A 13,869-nucleotide genomic window follows, 5' to 3' on the forward strand; every position below is an offset into this window, starting at 1 on the left:
GAGAGGCACGGGCACCGACGAGTGGAGGCAGCGGCGGCCAAGGGGTGAGGGCAGTGGCGGCCAAGGCGAGAGGCCGCGCAAGGGTGAGGGCGGCGCATGTGAGGCGAGAGTGACACGAAGGTGACAGGAACCGCTCAGGTGGGGATGGTTCTATCCTCTACGGATTTGTTCGGAAGATCCTGCCGCGCTCGAGACAACATTTTCTCATCATATTCTAAAAGTATAAACCACCTGATTATATTCTAAAAATATAACCATCTCATCAACCGTATGATTCAACTAACGAACATGTGCTTAGATCTTGCACCAGCTCATATATATCAATTGATATGAGTAACCAAATACTATTTAGGTGAACAATATCACTGTAATATAGATGCCTAAAGTGGGATGGCGTAAACGAATACTTAATTTTCCTCATATCAACCTTGGCCACTTTATCCTTCTTTCGGACGAAATTATTCCCTTTTTTCGAGTCAAACCGTCTCCCATCGTAACCAAAGTGCCTCAATGCCAGCGTTGTGCACTGCAACAAAAACCTCATGTAGAGACTTTTGTATTGCACAATGCTTCCCGATCCAACCTTAAGTCCTAAACTGTCATCAGCGACCTTAAGTCCTAAACTATCATCAGCGTCCTACTGCTTAGCACTATGAAGTGTGGCCCCCCTGCATGCGCTAATTCTAAACTCCGTCTGGAGCAACAACAATGAAGTGTGCTGAACCCAAAACCTCCGCCATTGCCGGCCTAAGAACCGCTCTCTCCTCACAAGAGGGAGGCCACCTTCTAGCTACCAAAGGCGATGAACTATTCCATCGCCTATGAGGTTTATCATCCAAAGCATAAACCGAGAACAATTGATACGAATTAATTTATAGAATTCTTATTCTGACAAGTGGTAACGGAGAAGACCAGACGGAGCCCCAGGTACCAGCAACTGAACCAAAAATCGCCAACATCCATCTCACTCGCCGGCTGTAGAACGTGTAAGATTGAGACGAACGTCGCTGTAATCTATTGAGTAAATTTCAAAAAATTATAATTATTTTGATATATATTGTAAAAACTACAACTTCCGGTGCTCAGTTCAAAAACCTACAACTATTTTAACACGTGTTGCAAAAAACTACAACATTTTCATAATGAGCACACCCGCCATCATCTGGCAACAAATGAGTCTATAGATAATCCTCCTATTATATGCCATGTAGATTTTTTTAGATAAACACTAGAAATTATAGTTTTCTACAGTATATATCAAAATAGTTGTAAGTTTTTAAAATTTACTCTAATCCATTAGTAGACCTTTAGAATATGTGTCATGGATTTGACATACGAGTTGATGTGGCAGATCTGGATGGTACGATAGAAGCACGCATGCGCATGGGCCAGGCCGCAACTGTCGTATGGCAGTGAAACCCCAAGCGTGCAAGCAAAGGTGTGCATGCGCATTGGCCGGCCAGTCATGGGTGAAGCTAAATAGGATGGAAGAGATGCGGATAAACCTAGCTCTAAAGAAAAATTTTCATACTAAATTCATCATATATGCATCCCTTGGTCCAATGCACCTACATAATTAGAAAGCCAAACTTGAACGTCCTAACTTAAAGTTGTACACCCCTCTATCAGACTCTAGCTTCGCCACTGTGCCCAGCGTCCGCCGCCACCTTCCGGCGAGCGGAGGAGAGAAGCACCTGGCATGAGACGGCAGCAGAGGCAGCAAGCAACCAGGCGGCAGGCGGCGCGCTACTGGGCTCCGGCTGCAACATTATTATTCTTTAAGTTGGCTGGTGGGCAGCCACGCGACCGCGACTTGTGCTGCGTCGACGTTGGCTGGTTGCGGGTTGCGGGTTGCAGGTTGCTTGCCGCCGCAGCACGTATCCTTGCGAGGAGACGAAGGCAGTACCGGGAGAGGCCGCTGCGCGCAGTGTGGCAGTGCAAAGACTGGGGGCGCGACACGGCCGGGCTCGTGCACTGGTTGCCACGCCCCAAGTGTACGTGGCCACAGCTCCTGGTTACCATGGGATTGTCAGCGCCCTTAAGACAACGATGTTTTAAGCGCTTTGATCAAAGCATTTCACTTGAGATCGATCGTCGAGGTTTCCTAGCTACATGTGTGATACTTTGTGGTTACCCAAATGCTACACTGTAACTAGGCAATATCCTCTCCGTTATTTTTTTATTTCACGTTGTTGGCTTTTGGCCTTGCAGACATAACTTGAATTTTCTCTAACTTTAAACGCTACTTGATATCAATATATACTGTAAAACTATATTTTGATGAACTAATTTTTAAACATAAATCTAGTAATGTAATTTGTATAGAGCCTGTGATGGTAACTTTAAACATTATTAACAATGATACTTTTAATGTTTGATGGCATGGATTTTAGTATGTCAAATAAAAAAAGGGAGGAGTAATGAAGCTAACTTCTTAAAAAAGATAACTCGGTACTAAAAAAAATTTATACAGATGGTTCGAAACTACGTGTGTGATGTTTTTTCAAATTATTTGTACAAAGAGTCTGTACAAATCATTAGTATAGATGATTCTAGTTTAGAATTGTATATATTAAAGAGTCTATACAAATTATTAGTACAGACGGTTTCAGTTTGAAACTATCTGTATAAATGATTTGCTTTTTATGCTTATATATTGAGACAATACCACAGACGGGTTCTGGAGAATACATATTAGTACAGACATGGCCCTAGATCCTTTAAATATTTTTCCTCTGAAAATAACAAAATATTAGCTGTAGAGACCAGGTTACAGAATGCAAAGCCAAACCATATAACTCAGCTGTTTTTAAGTTTCTTGACACACAGATGACTTCATAACAGCGACCTCCTCAAGATATACAACCGTACATGTTATTGCAATACAATCCTTCAGCACTTTATCGCCTGATCGTACAAATCTAACGAGTATTACCTGGCTACTAGCTAGTGACCACAAAAATGTAGAAATTTGTGTAAGATGTAACACACTGTCGAACAATATCATCTCCTAAAATTATCACTTCTTTTCGCTGCCAGACACGTTGAATTTAAAGAAGATAATGCCCCCGTCCTGCACCACGTAGGTATTCCTTTCCTGTTTGTATTTCCCAGCAGCCTACATCAGGGTCCAAAGTCGAAACAGCAACACTTCAACAAGAACGCCGATGGGAAAGGCATGGTACCTTGACAGCAGATTCACTGCCCAGTTTTTTTAGGTCTTCATACTTCATTACCTATTCATTGGCCTATATGGGTGGTTAGGGAAATAGATAAATTTAGTGTGGTAGCAAAAGACAACTTTAATAGTGCGGTACCTTTACAAGACTTGTGTTTTTCCTTAATAAGTAGGTGAAAATTTTGGTGCAAAATCCCAGTTGTGTGCAAACGTGCAAACTCTAGCTCTGGACCATCCGATCCGCATTCAACGGCATCCCACCATCTCGACCTGCCAGATTCACGGAAACCCCCACGCAATTTCAATGTTTCGCGATTTGGTCCCGATTTTTCCGTAGGCGATCCATTTGGGCACTAAAACATCATGCGTTTGGTCTTTATCCTTGGCAATATATTGGACGGCGATGTGCACTGGCATGGCAGCGATGGGCACGATGATGGGCACTGGAGCGAAGTGACAGAGCCTGGCTCGGTGGCGATGGCCTAGGCAGCCACAGTCACGTCGCCTATGCCTTGGGTAGTGATGTGCATGGCGCCAACAAGCTCGGCGGAGACACCCCTAGACAGAGACGGTCGTGATCGCGATGGGCTTGACGATGATGGGTGTGACGATGACCTGGATGTTGACGGTGATGGGCACGGTGGTGACATGCTCGGTGGTGATGCCTTGCATGGCAACAACCTTAGTAGCGATGACGACCTGGACATGAATCTTGCTGCTGCCAACCTTGCCCAAACACCACCTCGGCGACGAACATGAAGACCACCTTGCCGCATCAATGTCGTTCGCACCCACATTGTCCGTGTCGATACCAGATGGTTTTCTAATCAAGGATGATGGGTGCTGCACTCCATGAAAGCGCATAATTCTATTGTGTGTAAGTGCAGTTAACATGAACATTGTTGATTGCAATACGTGTGTCATAATCCTATCATTTGTAGCTTCTATATTAGGCACATGCTAATCACAATACATGTCATATTGTAGGGAGTAACATGCGCATTGGAAGTGCCGATCACTTCGACCCAGCCGTGGGGATGGAGTTTGCTGATGTAGAATCAGCTGAGAAATTTTACAAAGACTATGCTCATGAAGCTGGATTTTCAGTTCAGATTGGACAACAGAAAAAGGTCAAAGGCAACCTAACGTGGAAGCGACTCTATTGCTCAAGAGAAGGATTTCAACATGAATGTGAGAAAAAGTTGGATGCACCGTTCTAATTGGTTGATAAGAAAAAGTAGATAAAGCACATGCGAAAACTGACTAGGTGTGGTTGTGAGGCCATGATTGTCCTAAAACATACCATGGAGAATAGATATAAGGTTGAGATGTTCCGACCTATCTATACACACATACTTGTCTCATCTAGCTCGTGTCGCTTGTTAAGATTGAAGGGGATCGAGAACGTCCTAAGAGGAGGGGGGTGAATTAGGACACTTAAAACTATTGGCTTCAAAACTTTCACAAGATAAGCCTATCTCAAATTTCTATCTAGATGTGCTCTAGGCTTATCTAGTGTGTCTACTCTACCGCTTAAGAGAATTACAAGGTAAATTGTAAGTAAGTAAATGCAGAAACGTAAATGAGGTAGAGAGACAAACTCGGCACGAGGGATTTTTATCTCGTAGTATCGGTGGCACACAAGCCACCCCTAGTCTATGTTAGAGCTCCACAAAGGATATACTCCCAGTTGTCAAGTCTCTTCCGGTTACGGTTCTTGAGATACCAAGTCACCAAGACAAGGCCTCAAGCACGATGAACCACCAAGGCGAGGTCTCACCACTAACTTCTTTTCTGGTCACTTGTACGTCATCTTCACTTTGGAGCTTTAGTCACAAAGACAAGAGCCTCCGTGTCCCTGCACAATCCTCTTGTCGACTCTCCACACCAAGTTGAAGGGTCAACAAGTTACCAGCGAGTCACAAAGACAGAAGGTGCCGGCGTACCAAGAGGTACAATCTTGGATCACTTCTTGATGTAGATGGAAATTTGCTAGAAGAAAAGGAGCGAACTTGTTTGGATACTTGATTTAAAAGGATAGCTTCAGATATGCACAAGAAAATGGAAGAAATCTTCCAACAAGTCAGAGGTTCCATTGACACCATGCATATTGTCAAAGATAAGTTTTAAAAGTTTGTGGATGAAATCAAATAAGAGATTCCTGTCAATCAACGAAGCAAAGCTGAAGAAATTGAAGGTTTCTTTGGTTGTGCTATTCCTTCCCAAATTAACATATTGCCACCAAATGAGATGCACTCTAGAGGGAGAGTCAAGATAATTAGTGGTCAATTTTACAAACAGGGAGACAACAAGAAAAAGGAGGATACTAAGAGAAGGAAAAATGAAAGGATTCCACACTTATGCGGTTCATGCAAGGAGCTTGTGTTACATGATAAACATACTCGCCCGAAAAAGAAGACACCTCCGTGAGATAGGTATATATTGTTGTAAGGTTTTTGTGATTATTTATCTTACAGCTCTAACAATCTCATGTTTGGAATTTCTCTATTTTCAGAGAAATTTGCTGATTCCTCGCTACTGGCATCGGAGGAAGGACTGCTGCTCCCTTTTTGTTGTATTTTGAAGCTACTAGCAATCTGATGTATTTTGAAGCTACTGGTAATCTGGTGTATGAGTTATTATGTGGGCTCCTCCTATGTGGCGCGGCGGTGGAGGGGGACGAAAAGGGAGGCACACCACACCGCGGAGGAGGCGGAGCCACGCCACGCCCCCAACCCAAGCCGTGGCTGGCTGGTTGACGATGCGCACCCGCCCACCCGACATCTCCACCCATCCACCGTGCGTGCCACACCGAGGAGGAGGCCGACGAAGCCATGCCACGCCGCGGAGGAGGAGTTCTATGGTGGAGGCCTCTCCCAGAGAGAGGACCAAATCGCGAAACATTGAAACTGTGCGAAGGGGAGGGGCACGGGGGGGGGGGGTGTTCTGCAAATCTGACGGGTTGGGATGGTGGGATGACGGGATGCCGTTGGATGCGGATCGGGTGGTGCAGAGCTGGAGTTTGCATGTTTGCACACAGCTGGGAGTTTGCATCAAAAATTTCACCTAATAAGTATGCACAAATATAAACATCAAATAAAAAAGGGAGGGAGTACTGTTGGCTCAATGAACATTATCAATAGAATTACATCAAGAAGTCAACACAGGAAAGTAATTAGAAACATCTAGATTCAAGAACAATCATATGTTCATCAAGTAGGACAACTATGAATAAAGTCAGGTTGCATGTTACAACTTACAACTACTGAAGATCATAAAATTATCAGCTACTTAAAATAGCAGAGGGGTACGTCAGCACTGATGAAGCCCCTTGTGCAATCAGTGTGAATTGCACCAGCAGCTTGAAGGGCTTTAGTTTGACGTCTGATCTGCCAAAACTTTACCTGGACAAGAATTCACAATTGTCATTGGACTAGCTAAATGTCATTCACATGCTCCTACTAGAAAACTGAGCATGAACAGAAATGACTTTTTCACTTCAACTACATCTGCACAATTTTAAAAATATTCTAAATGACAAGTACTAAATAAAATATTGAAGTTCAAATAATAAGCACACGAATTAGCATACTAGAATTATAAACAGGAAGCTTTGGTTCTACCATTTTAGCAACATATCATGAAAAGATGGACTATATCAAATCAATAAAATAATACTGGCACAAGATAAGAACATAAAGAAAATTACCTCACCAGGACCTGCAGTGAAGAAATATATGAGATGAATTGCTGCAAAACCAGTCTTGGTAATTACTCATCAAACTACACAGTCTAGCTATACACCATTCCACAATACGACCCACCAAATTCCCATTAAAACAGTCTAGCTATTCCCCCCGCTGGCTGCCTTCAGCCGTACCAGCCATGCGGCAGCTCACGACGTTGTTGCACCATCCCGCGGGCGGCGGCCGGCTGCACCGGTGCCACGGTCGCCCATGAATGCGTTCATCTCTCTCCGCCTCTACATGTAATCCTCGCCTCGCTTCTTCGACGATTCCTGCCGCCGCCGGCCTCCCACCGCGGTCGGCTGGTCACCCATGGCGGCTACGTTCCTTCCCCTTGCCTTTGCCAACCCTTCTGCCCCATCGGTCAGGTCAGCCTGCCATGTTGCTGCTTCGCATGCCAACGCTGCCACCATCCGCCTAGCAGCTAACTGGAAGCGTAGGAAGCAATTTAGTGTACGAATTTGCTGTGATTTTACTTGATTAAGTGCAACTGCGAACTTTGGTAGTGCCGTGTGTAGTATGTATAGGATTCTCATAGCAATTGCTCTCTTTTCTCCTGAACCATAATTCAGTTTGATTGCAATTTAGGGAGAGGACGGAAGGAGCCGGGAAGCACGGTAGCTCTCTGGAGAATTATTGGCTGGAATGTGGCAATCAACATCATAAACTGCTTTGAAACAATGGCATGGTGATGGAGCAGAAAGTTTAGTGCCTTTCCGGCAACTTGCCCTGTTAAGCTTACTGCAGGTTGACTGCATAGTTTTCTGCTATTCTCTACACTTGATATGTCATCTGTCCATCTTCTGTGCTCATATGATTCTAGATGAAATGGATTTCATATTACTTAGTTGCATGTTCGACATGATCACGCTACCTTCATTATGGCTGCTGCCCACCGGATGTATCTTTCTCACATAGGCGCTGAACATGCACGAATTTTCAGTCCCTTTGCTTAATGCAGACCATGTTATTTCTCCCTTATATCTCTATGAACTCTATTATTCAGTTCACATGTAAGAAACCATCCTCTTATGCGTGTTCTATTCTTGCAGGGTATCATGAGGGATTTGGTGATACTGTTGTTGCCATGGCATATCATGTAAATTACATCTATCCAATTTTCATGGTGCTTGATGTGAGTTGATGTCCACTGCTTGACAAAATTATGTAAGTAGCAATCCCTCCGTTTTTGGTTCCCTCTTTAGAATCTGTGTTGGAAAAAGAAAGATTAATTGGTTTGGCCACTGCGCAGTCAAACTCTATCTCAAGGTGTTATATATATTTTTTGAATTGTTATAAGAACAATTGTGAAAGTTACAACGTGTACCAGCAGTTAGAACTGTTTGGTTTCTAATATTTATTTAATAAATGATGCCCTATATTTTACTTCATACGAGCAATTAGTTGATTTCCATGTGCTTTATGCATATCTTTCACTGTCTAGAATAGTGTCGCTCCTTTCTCATATTGTGTGGCTAATCATCCTGTTGCAGCCTCAAATCATATGCCAATATATTCCCTGCATGTAATCATCGATGCTCTTTTGTGGATTAATTTTCTGTTTGCTCTGTTTATGAAGCATGAGTAAGTACCCCATGCAGCAGCAGGAACGATTTTATTAGATAGATGCATGAGAAGCCGAGAAATTCGGGTTATGCACAAGCCTGCAAACGCCATGTTACGGCTCAAGGTTTTGTTAAACATATGCATAATTAAGTTACCTTCATATTTCATCACATGTCGACATGCGTGCTTGAATTAACTGTATGCTCCCTTAAGAGTACTGCTAATAATATTTTAGGTCATCCAAGCTGGAATGTTTTTTGTGGCGTCATAGCATCCGTTTTCTCAATGACATTTATGAAGCCGAGGAGATAATATGCACATCCCGGGGGTTTCCCTCTCTGTTATTCTTCGAAAGAAAATATGCACATCCCTGATGAATAAGCTGATCTATTATATTGAATACTGCTGATTTCACTTTTACTACCATGTTTTAATGGTTATTTTACACATCAAAACTGTCCACTCCTCTTGGAACATCACATCACGCACTAATATGCATCTTCGGCATTGAGAGCACATTCTAGCTTCCTCACATGTAGGTTGGTCGTCCTTCCTTCTGTTGCACAATCTCAGTTCAGTGATTGTGAGATAGTTCATCACTGTGCCTTAATAGAAATGACTGTTCAGTTCCTTTTATTTGTTGCTGGAGGTTGCTGCCGAGGTTAATATGCTGCCAGATGGAATACTCCAAGGTGACTTGATGATTTCCATACAGATTTCTGTTCTGCATATTGTGCACGGCATGCCGGTGCTCTCAAAGCCTCTTAAGTGACCAAGCGCCTCCTTGCCACAAGTTTAATATGATAGTTGGTAACATGCAATAGCTGAAAAGTCTACACATTTGGTACACATGCAATTATTCTCACAAAAAATGATGCACATGCTAATAGAGATGTAAATGCAGCTCCGTTACTTTTATAGAGAAGCTGGCTTAGGTTAATCACATTGCTGTTATCATTGTTCATGTATATTGCATCAATTTTCTGGCATGGTGCACGACTTTTTCTGATATTTGACACCTTTCAACTTCCCATACATTGTGATGTTTCTCATGATTCACAAATTGCTTTCAACTTTACCCACAGGTGCATAATAAATACGACTCACGGACACTGTTCATCTGTTTCGCAGTTTGTTCCTGTTTTGAACTTCACCCGAAGTTGCTACTTTGGCTATTAAGAATGCTCAACAGCTATTACCGATTTATTGGTCCTTGAAATAGCTTGCCCGCCGCAACGCGCGGGGTACTAACTAGTAATAACAACCAATCACATATGGCAGCATTTCGTGCATTCATCTCGTTCCGGTAAATCACTGCCCAACGGAACAACATAACAGATCCAGTTAATCCATATCAAGTACAAACCAAGACTGTGTTGTTTCATAGTATATTTTAGCAACATTCCAATTAAATTGATTCCCAATTTAAATATAATGACCATAACTTGATTGCCATGATATATCAAGATATACATGAACATGAAGAAAAGCATAATTGATGCTACTCATATTCAACAGGATATAGCATATGACAATCGACAACATAAGGTGGAAATACACTATAAACATATTAACAAGTGTTTTATTATGAGATTGGCCCTCAGTGTGAGTTACCAAATTAACAGCCATCTAACGCCAAAGGCTATCTAGATTAAAATTTAGTGTGATTATCAATTAAACTACAACATATATCTTATACAATTAAGATCAATAAAATTAATATACCAGTGTTAATTGCACTCTAATAAACTAGAGTATATGCTAAACACATGAAACTAGCACAACTATACCGTAGAACACCTCAGTATTGTCACACCAATCTCACTACACTCGCTATCATCATCGAGTATTAAAACCCACCAAGTATAGCATATAATTACTTTCACTCAATACACATATAAACAGGCACACGATATAGCAAATTGTATGCTTGTATGTAAAGGCAACAGGAATGATCTTATTTTTCACTGTAGTCAAAGTAGACACCATAGGTAAGACACATAAAAGTGCTATTCTAGAAAATAGAGATACCCCTCTATACCGAGCTTATGAGAGGATCCTGTTTTTGAAGATACAACATGCGCAACAACACGCGCGGTCACCGCCGAACACAAAGGAGCACCACACAAACAAGCCCACCAGAACACGCACGCGATCGCGACACACACAGCAACAGAGTGCGCATGATGAGACGATATCAACGGCAACATAGCACGCACAACCAAGACAACAAGGCAACAGAGAGCACTCAGTCACTGGCATCACATCGCGCGATTGAAGGACCGAGAAGGAGCTCTCCTTCCACCACCGGCAGAAGAACATGCATGAAGATGCGCACACAAAGACACACTGGAAGCAGCCTAGCCACTGGCCAACAGCATGCATGAGGACATGTTGCAGCCAACCACAATGCAGGAGACGAACCTTTGGCAATCGAGCTCCAAGAAGATAGGACGACGCTCAACGTGACGGGGCTCACCTCTGTGGAGGAGAACTGACAACGTCACGGGCACCATCACACGTCGAGCCAAGTTTCATAGGGCCTCAGGATCTGACGAACAGGACAATCTGTTGGCAGAACAAGGTGGAAGAAGAAGTAATAGATGGGAAAATTTGGATCGAAAGCAGCAAAGGAACTGGCTCCCTCTATGTATCGGGGCAAGGGAGTCCCACTAACAGCTGGGCCCTCTGCACAATGGCCTCCTCCATGCACAAATGTGCCCAGCTAGGGCGGAGGATAGGGCAATGTCACTACCTCCTCCTCTCTGAGAGGCAGCCAAGAGCCAGTGGGCTGCTCGGCCGAACAGGCCTTGAAGCGGCCCATGGGTCACAAGTCTCCCCTTTTCCTCTCTTTTTTTTTTTCCTTTCTTTCTGGAATTTCTTGAACTCAAATTTGACGTCAAACTTAAACTTGAATTTTAAGGGAAAACTCCTCAAAGTCTTACAATCCACACCTTTTACCTTTCAAATTTCATAACATCTTATGAACCCCTCAAATGTTTTAATATACTATTTTTCGGTAAAGGTGTAATTAAGATCGAACCTTACCTATCCATAGAGACTATGACCCCGCACAAGTAGCTTGGAGGACTACCCCTTAATCGAGTGCCCTAGTGTGGGGGCTTTCATTTCAAAGGCAGATAGTACTAGGCTATGGCTCTATCAAAGGCAGATAATACTGTGCCTCTATGGCTCTATCGGGGCAGGGCTTTACTGTCATGCCCTTGTATCTTTTCATGAACTTACTAGATAGAATCCCTTTTTCTCTCCCAATCACGACCACATGATCAATTCATATAGGTGAGCTCTTTAGGAAATCATGTAGGACAATTTCTCGCCGTAAGGCCATGAACTCATTAAGAGCTAGCGCTCAACCAACCATACAGATGAAGCACTTGTAGCTAATGGGACCTAGGTTTTGTGCTTCTGACGTCAACTTCTTCGTTTCCTACAACTTGAATCATGGGATCTCCGATCAAAAAGGATAGATATCCAAAGGTGACACCTTTAATAGGGTAGGAGCCCCATTCTCTTGGACACTGCCTGAATTGGATTTCGTGCCAACCCCTTAGTGAAAGGGTTGGCAAGATTCCTTTCAAACTTGATGTATTCTACTATGATTACACCGGTCTCTCTATCATGTTGACATGACTTTAACCGCCACCGAATATGTCAGGTGGTTTTCAACTTGTTCTTTCTACTCTGCACTTTGATAATCACAACCTGATTATCACATTATACTAGGATTGTTGGAATTGGTTTCTGTAGCACTAGGAGGTCTAACAAAGAGGTCTCTCAACCACTCTGCCTCTACTGCTATTGAATTTAGAGCTACTAGTTCAGCCTCCATGGTGGATCATGTTACCAATATTTGTTTAGACGATCTCCATGACACGGACCCACCAACAAGAGTGAATGCATTGCCACTCATTGCTCTCATTTCATCTGAGTCACTGATCCAGTTAGCATCACTGAATCCTTCTAAGACCACTGGATGACTGGTATATTTAATACCGAGGTTCATTGTTCCTTTTAGATACCTGAATACCCTTACTAGTGCTTCCCAATGATCATCTCTTGGGTTGGACGTATAACAATTCAACCTACATACTACATATGAGATGTTTGGTCTCGTCGCACTACTCAAGTACATAAGGGATCCAATGACATGCAAATACTTAAGCTGGTCTACTAGTTCACCAGTGTATTTGTATAGTTTGATGTTTGGAACATAAGGTGTGGAAACTAGTTTAGCGTTCATTTGACCGAACCAGGACATGATATTTTTCAGATAATGAGATTGCAATAAGGTAATCTCATTCTCACCTTTTAATAGCTTGATGTTTAGTATGGCATCAGCTTTACCTAAGTCCGTCATATCGAAGTTCTTGAAGAGAAATTATTCTCCTTGATAATTTCCATGTCAGTCCTGAAAAGCAATATATCATCCATGTATAAACACAGGATGACACCTCTGCTCAACAAATTCAATAGTACACACACTTGTCGGCTTCATTTACACAAAATCAGGTAGTGATCAACATGCTATCAAATTTCTCATGCCATTGTTTAGGAGCTTGTTTTAGACCATACAGGGATTTAATCAAGTGACACACCTTTTTTTCCTAGTCTTTTGCTACATATCCACCAGGTTGCTGCATTTATATTTCTTCATTCAGCTCTATGTTAAGGAAAGCGGTCTTTGCATCAATTTGATGGACATGGAGTTTACAGGCAATATCCAGTGCTAAAAGCACCCGGATAGTAGGTAGTTGAGCCAAAGGCGAACAAGTATCAAAATAATCCTCTCAGTCTTTCTAAGTTAAACCTTTAGCTATTAGACGGGCCTTGTACTTTACAATAGCACCATCAGGTCTTCTCTTTCTCTTAAAGATCCATTTACATCCTACTAGCTTGCAACCAGCTGGGAGATTAGCAATTTCCCTTGTTTCATTAGCCTTGTTGGAATCCATCTCGCTATGAACTGCTTTCTTCTAGGACTCCGCATCTGGTGATTCGTATGCCTCTATGAGAGATCGTGGTTCCTCATCCACTAAGTAACTGATATAATCATTGCCCAGTTACTTTTTATCTGGAGACCAAGTGCAAGATTATAATCAGGAATCAAATTCATGTTTCTCAAACGCTTAATGTCCCTCGAATTAATGTGACGTAATCAGGAATGCCACAAATCATGTTTCTTATTACAAACCTCATGAATAACAGAATAAGAATAATTGTTTATTATAGGCATACGAAACTATCGGTGACACAGGAACCAGGGGTCCCCGAGTCCCGAGGCCAGATCAGCAGTATGCCACGTTGCATACTCCCGCGGAATCACCTCCGCGAGGTACGAGAAGACTAAGTCCCGGGAGA

This window comes from Phragmites australis, chromosome 8 (assembly GCF_958298935.1).
Source record: "Phragmites australis chromosome 8, lpPhrAust1.1, whole genome shotgun sequence".
Taxonomy (NCBI): domain Eukaryota; kingdom Viridiplantae; phylum Streptophyta; class Magnoliopsida; order Poales; family Poaceae; genus Phragmites; species Phragmites australis.